This window comes from Oryzias latipes, chromosome 7 (assembly GCF_002234675.1).
Source record: "Oryzias latipes chromosome 7, ASM223467v1".
Taxonomy (NCBI): Eukaryota; Metazoa; Chordata; class Actinopteri; order Beloniformes; family Adrianichthyidae; genus Oryzias; species Oryzias latipes.
The window spans coordinates 32,048,685-32,065,379 of NC_019865.2; the positions used below are offsets into that span (position 1 = coordinate 32,048,685).

Below are 16,695 nucleotides of genomic sequence, written 5' to 3' on the forward strand. Positions count from 1 at the left end.
GGTGGGGGCAGTTAGCTCCTTCCCTCCCCAAAATCTTCAAATCGTCCTCCTCCAACAGAGGGCAAAGCTTGAAGGTCCAGTTTGTTCATGTTTACGTGTTTGTGGTTAGCTGTGGTGCAGAGGGGGAGCTATCTGAAGATCGCAGGTTTGGTTCCCATGTGTCAAAGTGTCCTTGAGCAAGACACAGGGGCAGCCAAGGTGGTTTAAGTTGGTACCAGACAGTGTTCAGCAGCAGAGTGAATGTGTGTGCATGGGTGAATGGGAATGTGACTGTAAAGAACTTTGGAGCTTCTCAGAAGGTAGTAAAGCACTATATACATATGTGTGTACTATAAGTACACACCATTTACTTACATAGTAAGACTCTCACACACCAGGACCTGCAGCAGTGATCAGTTTACCTCCTAGCTCCCCTCAGTCCAGCACTTATGCATCTACTGAAACTCATCTGCCTAAAATTAAAACATCTTAATATGTTTTCAATTAACACAATTCAGATTTTATTACCAAGAACACTTTTTAAGCAGTTCCAGTGAACTGAAAACATGCAACCTGATGTTATGGACCTGCCAAAGTCTCCACTCAGCAGAGGCCATCTGGCAGCTTGGACCTCAACCCAACAAGAGGTTTGAGTCCTAATCCTGTTTGTGGTCCAGCCGGTGCACGTTTGCTTGATTGATTGAGCAGAGTCCCTGAGGAAAGGGATCATCCCGGCAAACACCCACACATGACTTTACGGCTTTGTCACGAAGAACAACACATGGAGGTACCGAGCATCCCGGTCAGCTCATCCAACATTTGACATGACGATGGGTCCGTGTGAGCCTCACCCACAGTTTCAGATGCATTCAGCCACACGACCACCAGGTGAAAACGGGATCGATGTTTGCAGAGAGGATGGACGCACATTTACAACTCACATCAAAGCACGCTCAGTCATCTCTATCCCCCTCACACACCACCACCTAAAGTCTGACCCACTTCCAGACCTCGGACTGTTGCAGAAACACTTGTCAAAGCCGACACTGCCCAGAGAAGCCCTGACCAGGACCATGCCCGTCCACTCTGAGCGGCTGCACCCTCTAACCACACTAGGCCTCAGTGGCATGAGATGATGCATTTCTCCTGTTTCATTGGAGAGATGGACTTTTGCCATCCTGATTGAGAGAAATGCATTCACAAGAGACTGAAACGCAAAGACAAAAAGACACGAAGAGAATAGTTTTAAATTATAACTCTTATAATAAATGTTCACCCCCCAGGTCTGAAAGACGAATGTTAAACGCCACTAAGGAGAGCTCAGTCATTTTCTGTCTCACTGAAATGCTCAAAGGCGTTTTTCTCAGAACGTATTTAGCATATAAATGATTAAATACAAAGTCCTGCAAAATATCCCGGAGCTTCCATTAAGCTGCTGCAGAATTCATGTTTTTGCCCGATTGCTGTTCTGAACTGAAATGTTATGAATGTTGAAACATTCATCTTAGGTCCGGCAGCAGCGGTGCTGAGCTTCAGAAAACCTGAAAACCGCAGTCTTGGACATCTAACATCAGACCCCAATTGCATCAATGTGACACGTGTGATTCGGATTACAAATGGCTGTTGCAGAGAAAAAAGGCTTTAAAGAGGAACCCCAGTGATGGGATGAATGTCACAGAACTGAATCCAGAGCGTCTTAACATATAGATCTGTCTTTGCACTGTTTTTCATAACCATCACAGGATGGTTTGAATTGAACTATGCAGTCAGTTCAGGTGTACCACAGGGCTCTGAGCTTTCACCTCTGCACTTCCTGTTATGTGGACAGTGTTCCCTCATCTATCCGGGGGGGAATTATGGAATGAATACAAAAATCTGATCACAATTTCACAATCTGAGATGTAACTCTGGCAGGCTGAACACATTCTGTGCAGAAGTCTTGGCACAGAGGAGATTGATTGACAGGATCAACAGCCAATCAGGACACAGAACACAATGCACTGTAAAAATAAAAAGTATGCAAAACTGCAATGAATAAAATCTGCAAAATAGCAGAACTGCCAAAGGTAAACCATGATATGGCAAAGGAACACAGTCCTTCTGTTGGTAATATGACATCATGTATGTAGTACAGGATTAACATGCAATGATTGGTCAGATTATTCTCAGCTGAGCTTATCCATGACATCAGCTAAAACTAAAAGGAGCTGTATATCCAGAAGAAAAAGCAGGGTTAAATGCTATACTGCTGAATGAAAATAAAACCTAAAGGGTAATAATTAGCAATGAATAAATACAGATCAAAGTTGACCATAAATAAAGTAAAACAGCACAATAAAAAAAAGATATTTTTGTGAAAAATGCCAGAGCTGGGTATTGAACCAGCGAGCTTCTGCACCAAGGATTTCCCATGTATTTCAATGGAAGCAAAACTCCTGGAAATCCTGGAATATCTTGAAAAGTTCAAGGATTTGAAGAACCAAAAGTCGGAGCTGGAAAAAGATGGAAGAGCTGAACATTTTGATAGTTGAATGGTTAACATAGTGGAAAAGATGTAGAAGGAGGTAAGCGGCATAATATTGTGAAAGATACAGTGATAAAGAAAGAGAAACAGGAAAACAGTGGGATGAAGTTTTTATAGTATTTAACCGCTTCAACGCTTTATAGCATTCAACCAACTAGTCAGTCAGTTAAAGACGACATCACTTCTAATTTCCTGCCATCAGTTTGAAATAACACTCAGATTGGTGTTTCTGGGGGGAAAAAGTGTATTTTTTACAAACTCTCAACCTGAAAATGTAAAGTTCTTTTGTAGTCTTCACATTAAAGAGGCCAGCTCTCACCACACAGCAGAGGAGGTGTTTGATTCTGGTTTCTGATGAATCCATGATCCAGCCCCTCTTTGACAGAGCAGGGATACTGGAATACTCTCATTCCTAAGTATAGTACTGCAGTAACTGCTGCTAAAACAGACACGCTCTCACACGGCCATGTATGCCTTTGACCCTGGCCTCTTAGGACAAAATCCAAACACGGCCGGTGCAGAGTGGAGGTCAGCGCTCCCAGAGGGGGGAGAAAGTCAGCAGATTACTTCCTGCAGGCTTTCCCATCCTGAAAAGGTGTTTGTAAGTGAACTCGGGTAAGTGTCAGAGCTGTGAGGACGTCTAGCCTTTCTTCAGGATTAAACTGGGACTCAGTTTCTGCTTTGTGTTACAGATGGGGACAGTCTTTGGAGACAATATGGACAAAGCATATTTGTTTCAAACATCACTGACATGTAGTCATTAAACGATAAACTAACAGATATTAGTGAGGTAGGTGGAGCAGTGGTTAGCACTCTCTCCTCAGTGAGAAGGTCCAGGTTCAAATCCTGGCTGAGGATCAGTGTTTGTCATTTCTGAACAAATTAGAAACAAAAGCTGTGAAAAGAGCTCACATGAGAAAATACACGCCTTTGATTGGCATCATAATAAAAATCATCTCCTCAGTCAAAGAAGACATTTCTATTCTAAATCAAATTACTTTGACACTTCAGTCTCTTTGGTTTCTGACTTGAGCAGAATTGTAAAAGCTAAGGAATAATCCTCTGCCCCTTTGTTTCCTCCAACTATCAAAGCAGTTTCACTGAATCAGTGTTTCCTCACCACTGACTGAGTCATTTCACGCCAACAGTGCTTCATATCCATCATCATCAAGGGCACCAATGATGAAGATGCCCTTGACGATGATCTCCATCAGGAACCCTGATCCCTCTGCTTCCATGTCTGAGGAGATCCAACCAAAACACAGTAGGCCTTAAACTGACATGATGACCACTGACACAAGGTCACACAAACACGCCAGATCAATACTGCTCTTATGGTTTTCCAGTAACACCATGAGGATGATCCATCAGGTGGAAAGCTTCGCTTGTGTTCTTGGAGAAAACAAACTTTTCCAGAACATCCAGGAAATGGTTCTGATCCTTTGGGTTCAGGTAAGCAGTCCTGAAGCCACAATGTTTCTGAAAACCTTTGCAATAACAAAACCAAATGATTCAATTCTGTGATGTCAAATCTGTCATGACAGTAGTCAGATTACTCACTGGGATGGGCAACATGTCTGCATGATTCCCACATGCCCAAGCCATACTCATGACCGGTTACCTGGTTCAGGTATGTTGGAATGCAGCCATCAAGCGGTCCTGAACTAAACAGAAGTTCATTACCGTCTGCTGATGACTGGACAAAGACACCAAACTCACTGCCACAGAGAGCCTCTCCAGCTAAAATACACACTTCCACATACACACTCATGTGAATTCATACAGAGCTCCTGCTAAAAAGCGGCTAAAGCATTGATACCTGTACATGTATCCAAAAAAACCTGCTTTGTAACAGCTACCAGTTTTCCCACCTGTTTCCATCATAAAGCCACACCCCCAGAAGCACTGCTTTTACTCTGACTCCTGGAACCAATGAAAACTCAGCTGAAGGACCAGAATTCATCGTTTCTGGAGTTCTGTTTGCAGAGATTCCTCTCTGCAGCTCATCTCCTTCCTTTCTCCTTTTTGAAGAAGCAAACTGAAGTGAACTGGATTAGATGTAATTAATATGGAATAAGGCCTGGGCGAAAAATCGATTGAATGAATTAATTCGAATTTTTTGTTACGGGTGATTTAAAAAATAACTAAATCTAGTTTTTGTGTGATGGCGCATTTTTGGCTCCCCAGAGCTTCCGTAGCGTTAGTTTCACACGGCGGTATGACAAGTGACAAACAACAACATAGCACACATGTAACAGCAAAAGACAGCATGGCTACCGGTGAGAGAGGGAAGTTTTTTCCCAAGACAGGAATCAAATCATCTGTTGAACTGGTCTGGGTTTACTGCCACAGACGTGGAAGAAGAGACCCCCCCCCCCCCACCCCCCCCACACGCTACAACATTGCCCTACAGCCCATCGCAGTCAAAGGCAGCAGCACCACAAACCTATTCCAACACCTGGGGAAACCTTTATTACTGATCTCCTTCACTCCGTATCTCCAAACATGAACGCACCCCAACACTTCTGCACGCTGTCACTCACTCTCGCACGGCACACGCAGTGTGCTGACACACACACACACACACACACACACACACACACGCACACTCATTCTACAACACCTATATACCGTATTTTCCGGACTATAAGTCACTCCGGAGTATAAGTCACACTGGACTATAAGTCACATTTTGACAGGAAATTTATTTGACAAAATCTGAGACCAAGAACTAATAACTTTCACAACCTTATATGACACAATCATAGCAGAATGTTTATCTCATAATTTCACAGTAATTCTTTCTCATACTTATTTATTTATTCTTTTCATGAAGCATCACTGTCCAACTAATACTCTGTTTTCATCCTGTATTTGTAGAATGTAGTCATTTTTATTGCATTTCTGAATCTATGAAATCATTGGAAAATAGAATATTATGTTGTTAGCCTTCAAGATCTTACTGTAAAAAAAAGTTTGCTGAGTCACTTAACATACTCTTAACACTTAACATACCTCATACATCAAATTGACCCAGGAACATCATCTCTGTTCCTCACAAATGAACATAACAGGAGGGTTAACAATGTATTTATTTCAATTTAGTTCTAATATAAGTCGCTGCGGAGTATAAGTCGCACCCCCTGCCAAACTATGAAAAAAAGGGCGACTTATAATCCGGAAAATACGGTAGTTAGTTTATTAGTTAGATAGTAGTTAGTTGTTACAGTTATTTGTTAATAAAGAATACTGCATTGTAATTATTACTTGTACCGGTATTCATTTGCAGCAGAATGTTGCCCCGGGGCTCGTTCAATACTGGGGTTCGGTACCCCTCCCTAGGAAAGGGGCACGGTGGAGAACAATAACCAAAGCGGTCGCTTCGCATAGCCAAAGACATGGTACCCATATATACCGTGGAGAAGACGGTGTTTCTTAATTGAATTAAAACCTTAGACCCCAGATGTGAGCTGTATTGTTAATCCTTTAGAAAATGGTTCTACTCTTAAGGTGAATGTTTGTCTCCTTTTAGTCTAGACTACAAAGTGTGACTGAAAACACAGCTGGGACTTTGATTCCAAGAGTTTCAAACAGGTTCATATATCCGATTTTTGTTTTTGTTTTTAGCCAACATGCATATCAAAAATCTATATTTTGCTATTGTGCTTCCCTAACTACAGCTACAGCAAAAGAGCCCACAATGCCATCTAGTGTTTGGCAGTGGTTTTACAGAGAAAGGAACTACACAGAATAAAGTACAGACCTTCTCTGAGGCAAGTGCCCACACTCCTCTATTTTCTAGGGACTTTCACTCAGATGAAGGTGTGACGGCTCACAGAAAAGTGAGGTTTCTGTAAAGCAGAATCCCACTGTGACCTGAGAACCAGCAGCGAAGCCGGCGGAAGGCGGGAAAGACTGCGGCCGTTCAGTGTTGCAGACAAACGGAGCGTGTTGGTGTTCATCGGTAGCAGCTGAAAGCTCTGAACGACAGCAGCGCTGGCCTTTGGGTCTGGAAGAACATGTGGTATTAGACTGCTGATGTGATAAAAGACGGTGACTCGTCCTTGGACTCCAGCGAATGAGCAGTCAGACAGAGCTTTCTCTACTGACGAGTCAGATGGGTGCTTCTCTAAAAAAGGATGGTGCAGAGCAGCTTCAGATCTGCGCTGTATTCTTTCAGGAAAAACGGGTAAATCCGTCTAGAAAAGCCCAACAAACACTTGATTTCTCGGAATGGTTTTGGTCAGAGATGGGAGCCTGTAGATGAGATGAGCAGGAGGACGATCAGAGTTGATGGGGAGAGCGGCTCCAGTTTCCTCTCTTCGCTAAACGCTGAGACCGTTTGTGCCGCCGCCAACAGCAGACGAGTGACCTTCACCCACTGCAAGCTGCACCCAAAACCCCGTTTCTGTGGCTCCTCACCTTCTGACCAGATCGAGCGAGACTCTTCAGGTCCAGACTCGGGTCTTTCACATCATTGTTCATCATCGTTGCTCTCACAAAAAGCTATCGTCTTCTGTCCGCTGGAAACTGAAAAAATGCTTTCGATGTAAAATGAGGCGTCAATTCTGGACCATTTTCCTGTGAATGATTTAGGAGAAGGAACCTGGACGGAGTTCCTGCAGGTCAGAGGTGAGGCTCTCTGCGGATCAAAGCGGGCGATCTGCTCTGCTGATTGATTACCTGATTGATTTGAAACGTCAGACAGCTGCTGTTTGCTCCTCACAAAGACGGAACGTGAAGGGAAGAATGTCAGAGGTCCTGCTTTGCTCTGACTGATATTGGAGGCTGCAGCTGATCTTCAGGCAGTTTCTGTCATAAATTAATCTCATCTCCTTTCTTATTGATCCGTGATGACCTCTGATGGATCAGGTATTGATCATCTGAGCACGTGCTGAACACAACTCACACTGGAGAGGCCACCCCATCAGGTGAGATGTAACAGCTGCAGAAGTTTGATTTGTTTAAATAAAGCTTTGTTGTTGTTTAATCACAGATGACTTCCTGTAGATTGTTTACTGTTTACTGATACACACACACGCGCGCGCACACGCACACACATCAATCACGTTCGGCTTTTCAGTCTAAATCAGTCTGTCAGATCGGTAGACTTCAGCCCAGCGTCGGTATGGGCCAAACAGGCTAGGAACGGTTCCGATCCGCAGCCTGCAGGTTCGGAGGATGCACGGGCGCGCGCATGCAGGCGGACAACCTGCAGAACCGGAGAGGGCGCGCGGACGGCGGGAGGACGGTGCGCGGGGTCGGATCCGCCGGAGCGGATTCTGCAGCCTCCCCCCTTTGTTCTTCCTTAATGGATCGGCGTCTGGAGCCCTGCTGCCTCCAAGACCCCCTATTCACCCCCCCACCCCCCACCCCAACGAGGAAAAAGCGTCCTTAAGCACCGAACCGAACACGTTCAGAACCGCACCGGGGGGAGGAGGGGGCAGCCCCACCTGGGGTAGTTAGCCCCCTCCCCGTGGAACCCGGTCCTGCACGACCTCTCACTGATTTGGAAAGGGAGATTTCCACGTGCACGTGAGCAGAGATGCGGCGTTCACCCCCAAACACCACGCGCACGCGGGCTCCGAGAGGCACACACCATCAGGATCTGCCCCGGCCCCTGCGGCCCAGCGCGTGCGCTGTCCCGCAGACCTACCTGCGGGTATCGAGCAGCAGAGTCCGATCCGTGATTTAAGTCCCGAGTCCCGCGCGCGTGCCGCCGCTGCGTGTTCCTCACACACACGCTCGCGCTCAGGTGGTCCCACAGTGAGGGCGGGGCCCACGCAGGTAAAAAATAAAAATAAAAAGTCCCCGGAGGCAAGAGAGAGAAATTGTTCCAGAACGGGGCGGCTCTCCCGGACACTCGCAGCCTGCCTTGACTCTGCTCGGCTCGGCTCGTCTGCAGCGGCCCAGCCACAGCCAGCCCCCTGCCAGACTGCACCACCCAGCGACGGGGGGACGGCAGCCACAGGCGGTCACCTTAACGAGGTGAACGTCCTCTAACCGGGTCGGGAGAACCTCAAACCGGAGCACACACTTGCGCATGCGTGCACGGGCAGTGAGAGCTGTGGGCGCGGAGGCAACGGTGCGTGCGTGGAAAACACGCAGCTGTAAGACACCCCTTCCAGCGCTACTCGTTGGTTCAGTCCGGCTCCTTAATCTGCTGTTTTTCTCCTCCAGGAGCCAGATGTGGAGAGAGACTGACAGAGAGACATAGGAGATGAATGAGAGAGAGAGAAATCCTGAGGCCCCTGGTCCATCAGACCGGTTCCAGCTCAGAGTCCGAAGTGTTGGACCGGGTCTTTGGCTTCGTGCTCCAGTAGCTGGGTCTTCTAAGGAAGCAGCTCTTTGGTGGTCAGATGGAAGGTGATGTTTTGTCCCATCAGTGCTCCACACCACTGAGTTTCCCAGAACTAGTTCTCTGCATTTGAACCTCCCCTGAGGGGGGCTGAAGTTGAGGGTTGAATTCCCGAATCCAACCCCTTCATGCTGAGGGACAAGCAGGGAGCCATTGGGACAACGAGTCGCAATCATGGACTCAAACCTACAATCTGTTATCTAAGACATACAGTAGTTTCTGCAGAGTGACAGGAGTTCAGTAGAAATGTTAGCAGCACTGATGTGGCTGTTGACACAGAGTAATTTCCCATCATCCCTCCTTTTAAACTCTCCTACTATCGCTTATAGCCTCTCTCAACCCCAAGCTCACATAACCGTTGCAACAAAAATACTGAAGCTGTCCAACCGTACAGCTCAGATCCAGATTCCAGCTCAGACCAGGAAAACAAAGACGTTCATGGATCTAATTGTCTGACAGTGGAGGAATCAGAATAGAGCGGAGCAGGGAGGTTTTGGCTACCGATTGAAGTTAGTACATAACAAATACAAGAATTTTCCAACAGCAAAACTCTTCTCCCGATTCACCCTGATTTGATCAAAGAAATGCTCAGAAAGGCAGTTTTTTTTAATCTATCATCTATCATCACAAAATGACTTTAATATTGGGACATACAGTGACGCAAGGGTGTTGGTCATCATCCTCTCCCAAACTCTAACTCATGGTGCAGAAAGAAATAAAACATAACAGGTTAAATTACTAATTAAAACAGAGTAAAACAGCTAGACAACAAAACCCATGGACAAAAACTCACACTTAAACCCCAATCTGTCCAGGTAGGCAAAGAAAATTGTATCCCACAATTCCTTGCACTCCCTTACGTTATGACATCATGACAGCTTCACACCAAAGTTACACCAACTTAATTGAATTAAGTTGATTGAAAGTAAAATAACTATGTCAGACAACTACGTGTTATTTTAAAGTTGAATGAACTAAAAAAAAAGATTTATTTTCACCAAACTAAATAATTAAGTTAGATCATTGTAAAAAAGTTAATCTTTCCAACTACAGCCCAAATACTCTTTTTAGAGTGTAAACATCACTACTGTTCTCTGCATTTGATAACACACTGACGACCATGAACTTGTCCATGTCTGCAGCGGTTTGAAGGGTGAGTGGAACCTGCTGAGCTGCAGAGCAACCCTTTCATTTTAGCTGGAAGACTCACTGACGATGCAGGGCCATGTGCACATGCGGCGAGGACATCCATGCAAAAACACAGGCGATGGGGGTTGGGGTACGCACATGAGAGGGGAGATAGAAAGGGGGAGGAGCAGAAGAGGAGAGCTGTATTTGAGCTCAGTTTGGAATGAAGAAGCAGTCATGTGGGATCCCATGAGAACATGGAGGACAAGAAGATGACATCATTTGATTGACAGACATGAGGATCCTTTTAGACTCATCCAAACTGTTTTGAAGTTAATAAAGTCAAACTAGAAACACGCTGCTTACCTCAGAGAATCAGAGTGACTGATGTTAAGAGCACTGCCCTCACTCCAAATGTGGAGAATTAAACTTTTTGAAGCTGAGTTCAGCTTCTCCTGGAGCCACTCAGACCTGATCAGTGTCAGAACTGCAGAATGAAGAAATCCCTGAAACTGTCTGACAGTTTAGCAGCTGAAAGATCTCTGACAGAAACGTAATCCCAGTTTCTGTCATGTTTTAGAACGTTAAAATACATCTCTGCAGCTCTCCAGAGAGCCACTGTTCATCCACACATGGAGACTGAAACAGACAAAAATGGATCCAAGAAGGATTCATCCAGGAGCTCAGTACAGAGATGCTTGGATAAAAATGGATCCATGGGAGAGTTGAAGAAGAGAAATACAGCTGAGGAAAAAATAACACAAGGAAACATCTAGATCACCAAAAAACACATTTGGACAAATGTTCTGTTGATGAGATAGACAGGAACTCTCTTAAGATCAAATCAAATCAATTCAACCTTTATTTATATAGCACTTTTTCAACAACATATGTCACTCAAAGTGCTGTGCATAAAATACAATAAAATTTAAAAACAAGATGACAAGACAAACCGTGCGACAACCTCCCCCCCCGCAAAAACACAAACACACACACACACACATCAAATAAATAAATAAATAAATAAGTGATAAAATGATAGAATGTAGAGACCTGGCTTTGTCCTGAAGTGGGGAAACGATATTTTGGCGACATCTCCACATCAGCGACCCCCCAACCCAAATTCACGGAGAACACTACCACAGAACCCCCCAGATCCGATCAAAAGAGTCAGACCCAGGAGATCCCACTGCAGCGTCCCCGCTCACTGAGAAGGGTCAGTCACAGATATGGAGGATCCCTCAGAGGAAAACACTGGAGTGTAATAAAATGTAAAAGGAGTAAAATTAAAATATATATAAAACATGGACAAAAAACTAATAATTACATAAACCTTAATAGGCATATGAAATGGTAAGAGCGACTTAAAAATTAATAGAATAAATAAATAAATAAATGTATTTACATACATACATACATAAAACTAGTTAAAAAAATAATAATAAAATAAAAAATAAATAAATACATAATAAATAATAAAAATATAAAAAAAAAAATCCTAAAATTCAGCTAAAAGCTAAATTAATAAGGTAGGTCTTAAGCCTTCCTTTAAAAACATGAACAGTCTCTGCGGCCCTGAGGCTCTCTGGGAGGCTGTTCCACAGGCGAGGTCCGTAAAAACTGAATGAGGCCTCGCCGTATGTTTTTGTTCTAACTTTTGGGATAACCAAAAGGCCGGTATCAGAGGACCTCAGGGTCCGCGAGGGCTCATACTTTAAAATCATGTCAGATAAATATGAAGGCCCGAGACCATAAAAACATTTGTAAACCAATAAAAGAACTTTAAAATCAATTCTGAATTGCACAGATGTGCATTCCGTTACACCTGGACTCAAACTGTCACATCCTTTCACTTAAGAATCAGAGCAACAGTCAGTCATTGTGGTGGTAGTACGATGGTAAAGTGTCACCATGACTGCCACAGAAATCTCCATGTCATTTTACTCAGAACTGAACTTTCTCAGCTGAGAGAAGATTTAGTAAACAGATTTTTTCAAAATAATGCAAGTGTGGCTCCAAGATTGTCAACATCAGTTAATGTCGATGTTTGTTTCAAGGTGAACTTTAAATAAAGCACCAACCAAGTTCCCCAACAGTAGTCAAGACTGGAAAAAGGTCTTGATCTCACTGTTGTCACAAATGCTAAAAAGGGCCCAAAATAATTCATTTTATGATACACATTTTGATAAATAACAACAGAAAACCATCAGGGGAAACTGAACAGAATGACATAATTTACATCATGGAAGATTTGCTGCAGCTGAACTTTTACTCACTCACTTTCAGGACAACCACAAATTTAACATTAAGCAAAACACAAAGTGTTAAACAGATGCACTTTTATAGGAAATGTGATGAACTATTTTTGATTTCATTACAATTACAAAACAGCAGAAAGACTAGCATCACTGTCACAGCTGCAATCCAAAGATCTGCAAGGAAGAGCTTGCTAAGAATGTTCTACAGATGAAGAGAGAGTCAGAGAGGATGAGGAGTCTGAAGCTGGAAGTTGAAGCCACACTGCACTTTTTCCTTTTTAGCCTTCACCACTTGATCCTCTGCTCAACCCTTTCCTTCTTCATCTTCATCACCACCAGTATAAAGTTTTTTTCTCCAGCTTTAGACCAACCTGAATGGCCTGGTTTTACTCTAAGACAACATAACATTTAACTTGTTCATTTCATTAATGTGAAATGTTTGCCCATTAGGTTGATAACTTTTAGGAAAAACAGAAACATTTTAATATGCAGTGTTTACATAACAGGTTGACCAAAAGCTTTTAACGACGTGTAGTCAAGATCAATCAATTATGGTGGAAAATAAGTATTTGTTCATCTATAAACAAGCAGGATTTTTGTCTCTCACAGACCTGTAACTTCTTCTTTAGAGGATCCTCTGTCCTCCACTGGTTACCTGTTAGGGTTATCTATAGAAAAGACACCTGTCCACAACCTCAAACAGTCACACTTCTGCTTAAGCCAGTACATGTGCAGGCCCGTCTAAAGTTAGCTAGAGAGCATTTGGATGATCCAGAAGAGGATTGGGAGAATGTCCAATGGTCAGATGAAACCAAAATAGAACTTTTTGGTAAGAACTCTACTGGTCGTGTTTGGAGGAGAAAGAATGCTGAGCTGCATCCAGAGACCACCAGACCTACTGTAAAGCACGGGGGTGGAAACATCATGATTTAGGGCTGTTTTTCAGCAAAGGGACCAGAATAACTGATCTGTGTAAACGATATAATGAATGGGGCCATGTATGGTCAGATTTGGAGTAAAAACCTCCTTCCATCAGCATTGAAGATTAAACGTCTTTCACCATGACAACCATCCTAAAGACACTGTTGCCCGGGTAACGAAGGAGTGGCTTCATAAGAAGCATTTCAAGGTCCTGAAGTGGCCTAGCCAGTCTCCAGATCTCAACCCCATAGACAATCTTGAAAGTCTGTGTTGTCCAATAAAAAAAAAATCACTGCTCTAGAGGAGATCTGCATGGAGGAATGGGCCAAAATACCAGCAACAGTTTGTGAAAACCTAGTGAAGACTTACAGAGTACGTTTGACTGCTGTCAATGCCAACAATGGGTATATAACAAAGGATTGAGTTGAAGTCTTGTTATTGAACAAATACTTTTTTCACCATAATTTACAAAGAAATTCTTTAAAAACCAGACAATGAGATTTTCTGAATTTTTTTCTCCTTTTTTCTCATAGTTGAGGTCTGCATATGATGAAAATTACAGGCATGCACAATTGGTGGCTGACTGAATACTTTTTTTGCCCTACTATATAGGAGTGGAGGGAGGAAAACACAGTTTATTTTCGTTTTGTGCATAAAATGGTGTTTTTTAAGTTGAATCTGGCTGTGGCATCCAAAGACCAATGGTGAACTTGAGCATTGTCACACAGCTAAACAAAGTCTGTGACCAAAAAGAAGGCCTCCTCTCCACCACCGTCTCACTGATAAGAGCCGCATTAATCTGAGAAAAAACCTCAAGCTCAAACTAAAACTTCAGACATCCCTGGTGGGAAGCTCGAACACCAAAGTCTGAGTTAAAGAGCATTTTATTTTGATTGATCTTGACTACACATCATTAAAAGCTTTTGGTGAACCTGTTATGTAAACACTGCATATTAAAATGTTTCTGTTTTCTAGAAGTTATCAACTTAATGGGCAAACATTTCACATAAATGAAACAAACAAGTTAAATTCTATGTTATCTTAGAGTAAAACCAGGCCATTCAGGTTGGTCTAAAGCTGGAGAAAAAAAACTGTATACTGGTGGTGATGAAGATGAAGAAGGAAAGGGTTGAGCAGAGGATTCAGTGGTGAAGGCCAAAAAGGAAAAAGTGGAGTGTGGCTTTCAGTGAGGAGTGGAAAGAGTCTCTGGAGAAAGAGTCTCTGCAAGTCATGAAGGCAACTGAGAGGAATTTACTTGGTGTTTCATCTGGAATGAAGAAGTTCAGGATAGTGTTAAGAGCAAAAGGTTACAATTAAAGGACAGCAAACAGGAGTACAGAAAGATGCAGCACTAGGTAAAGGTGGAGGTGGAGGTGGCAAAGACCAGACAAAGGGTGTATGAGGACTCGAATGACAGGTTGGACAGAAAAGAGGAGGAGGTGGATCTGTACAGGCGAGACAGAGAAACAGAGATGGAAGGATGTTCAGAAGGTTAGGAGGATGATGGACAGAGATGGAAATGTGTCGACAAGTTCAACCAGTGTGATAGAAAGATGGAAGGAGAACTTTGAAGAACTGAGGAACGAGGAACATGTTAGAGAACACAGAGGAGAAGAGGTGGATGTCATGGAGCGACAAAGATCAGTGATGAGAAAGTGAGGAAGAAGAGAATGAAGAGGATGAAGAGTGGAAGTTGGTCCTAACAATGAACCTGTGGAGGTCTGGAAGAGTTTAGGAAAGGTGGCAGAAGAGTTTCTGACTGGGCTGTAGAACAAGATCTTGGAGAATGAAAGAGTGATGAGAAATGGAGGAGAAGAGTTCTGGTTCCATTTTGAAGAAAAATGGAGAAGTGCAGAGAAACTACAGAGGAATCAAACTGATGAGACACAATGAATTATGGGAAAGAGGAGAGGAAGCTAGACTGACGTCAGAGGTGAACATTTGTGAGCAACAGTTTGGTTTCATGCAGAGACAGAGAAGCACAGATGAAATATTTGCTTTGAGGGTGTTTCTGGAGAAGAACAGAGAAGGTCAGAAGGATCTGCATCAGGTCTTTGCAGATGTAGAGAAAGTCCAGGACAGGATCCAGAGAGAGGAGCTGGTTTGGATGAGGAAGTGTGGAGCAGCAGAGAGGAACGTTGGAGCTGTTCAGGACATGGATGGGAGCTGGAAGACAGTGGTGAGATGTTCTGTGGGTGATGAAGGTGGAGGTTGGACTGCACCAAGGATCAGCTTTGAACTCTTTCTTGTTGACTGTGGTGATGGACAGACTGACAGATGAGAATACACAGGATGTGGATCATGATGTTTGCAGATGACATTCTGCTCTGTAGTGAAAGCAGGAGGTAGGACATCTAGAGAGGTGCAGATTTGTTCTGGAAAGGATAAGAATGAAGGTCAACAGCAGCAAGACAGAGAATCTGTGTGTAAATGAGAGGAAGTGAAGTGGAACGATGAAGTCACAGGTAGCAGAGGACTAGTGGGTGGATGAACAGACTGATGTATGAGCTGGCAGATGGATGAATGGATGGATAGACGTATAGGTGGATGAAGGGGGGGTGCTTTTAATAATTGATTGAGTAGTTGCTCATTTGATTGCTTGCTTGAGAGCCAGAGGGGAACTCATGACATTGTCACGAAGCAAAAAGAAGCTCTTACAAAAAGTCCCCAATCAAGGAGACTATCAACAAGAAATCTTAGCAAAGGTCTGAGAGTCAAAGACGATTTGAAGGATCTACTGAACAAACACTGTATGAAGATGCGATGAATTAGGCAGAGATGACTCCATTGGCATAAAACTTTAACATTTCTGAAGCAGTGAAAGTGAATGCCAGCCCAATTCAGCCTGCAGGCATGTGGTTAGTTTGCAGAGGCAGACTCCCAGTTTCCAGCTGGAGCCCAAAATAACGTAAAGTTGGGGTTGGTCTACGTTCAGGTTTAGACTGGGGCCGCCATCACCCTGTAATCAGCTGACAGTTCTGGTTTTAACCTCTCTGTCAGTCTCTGTAATTTTCTTAATTAAAGCCAGTTGAGGGTCTAGTTCTTGATCCATCCTCACTTTTCTAATGTTTTTTTTTACTGCTTCTAGCCCCCTATCTTTATTGCTTTGTTGGTTTTGCTTTGATTTCCCCTTTTTTTGTTTATCATTCTTCTCTTTTCACATTCTCCACTTTTCAGTCATTTTCTAGGATGAAGGACGGAAGGAACTTTGGTGATGTTGAGGAAGGCTGAACGTTTCTTTGCTTGAGGTAAAACATTTTTCCTCACATGTGTTTTTAAGTTTCCATCAGCAGTTATTTTTTACTTCCAAAGAAACCCTTTTTGTCCCTTCCTCTCCCCCTCCACAGTGTAAATCGATGCCTATCTGTCATTAATCTTTATAGTTGGCATGAAACAACCAGCAGCATGCATGACAATGTGAGTGAGGGCGTGAGGGTGTGTGCCTCCTTCTTTAAAGTCTTGCAACAGTAGCATGTGCGGACTCTGATGTGCGGGAAAACGTGTGTGTGCCTGCAGCTGTTGCTTCA

The 16,695-nt window shown here is 43.5% G+C and overlaps 1 protein-coding gene across 1 annotated transcript in view; it reads right to left on the reverse strand.

The window, feature by feature from the left end:
- Nucleotides 1-8,550, reverse strand: part of plxna3 (plexin A3) — a 97,577-nt gene extending 89,027 nt beyond the window's left edge. Inside the window, exon 1 of the mRNA XM_023957061.1 lies at nt 8,160-8,550. The gene's annotated coding sequence lies outside the window, so the exon portion shown is untranslated. The remainder of the gene's footprint in view (nt 1-8,159) is intronic.
- Between the last annotated feature and the right edge of the window lie 8,145 nt (nt 8,551-16,695).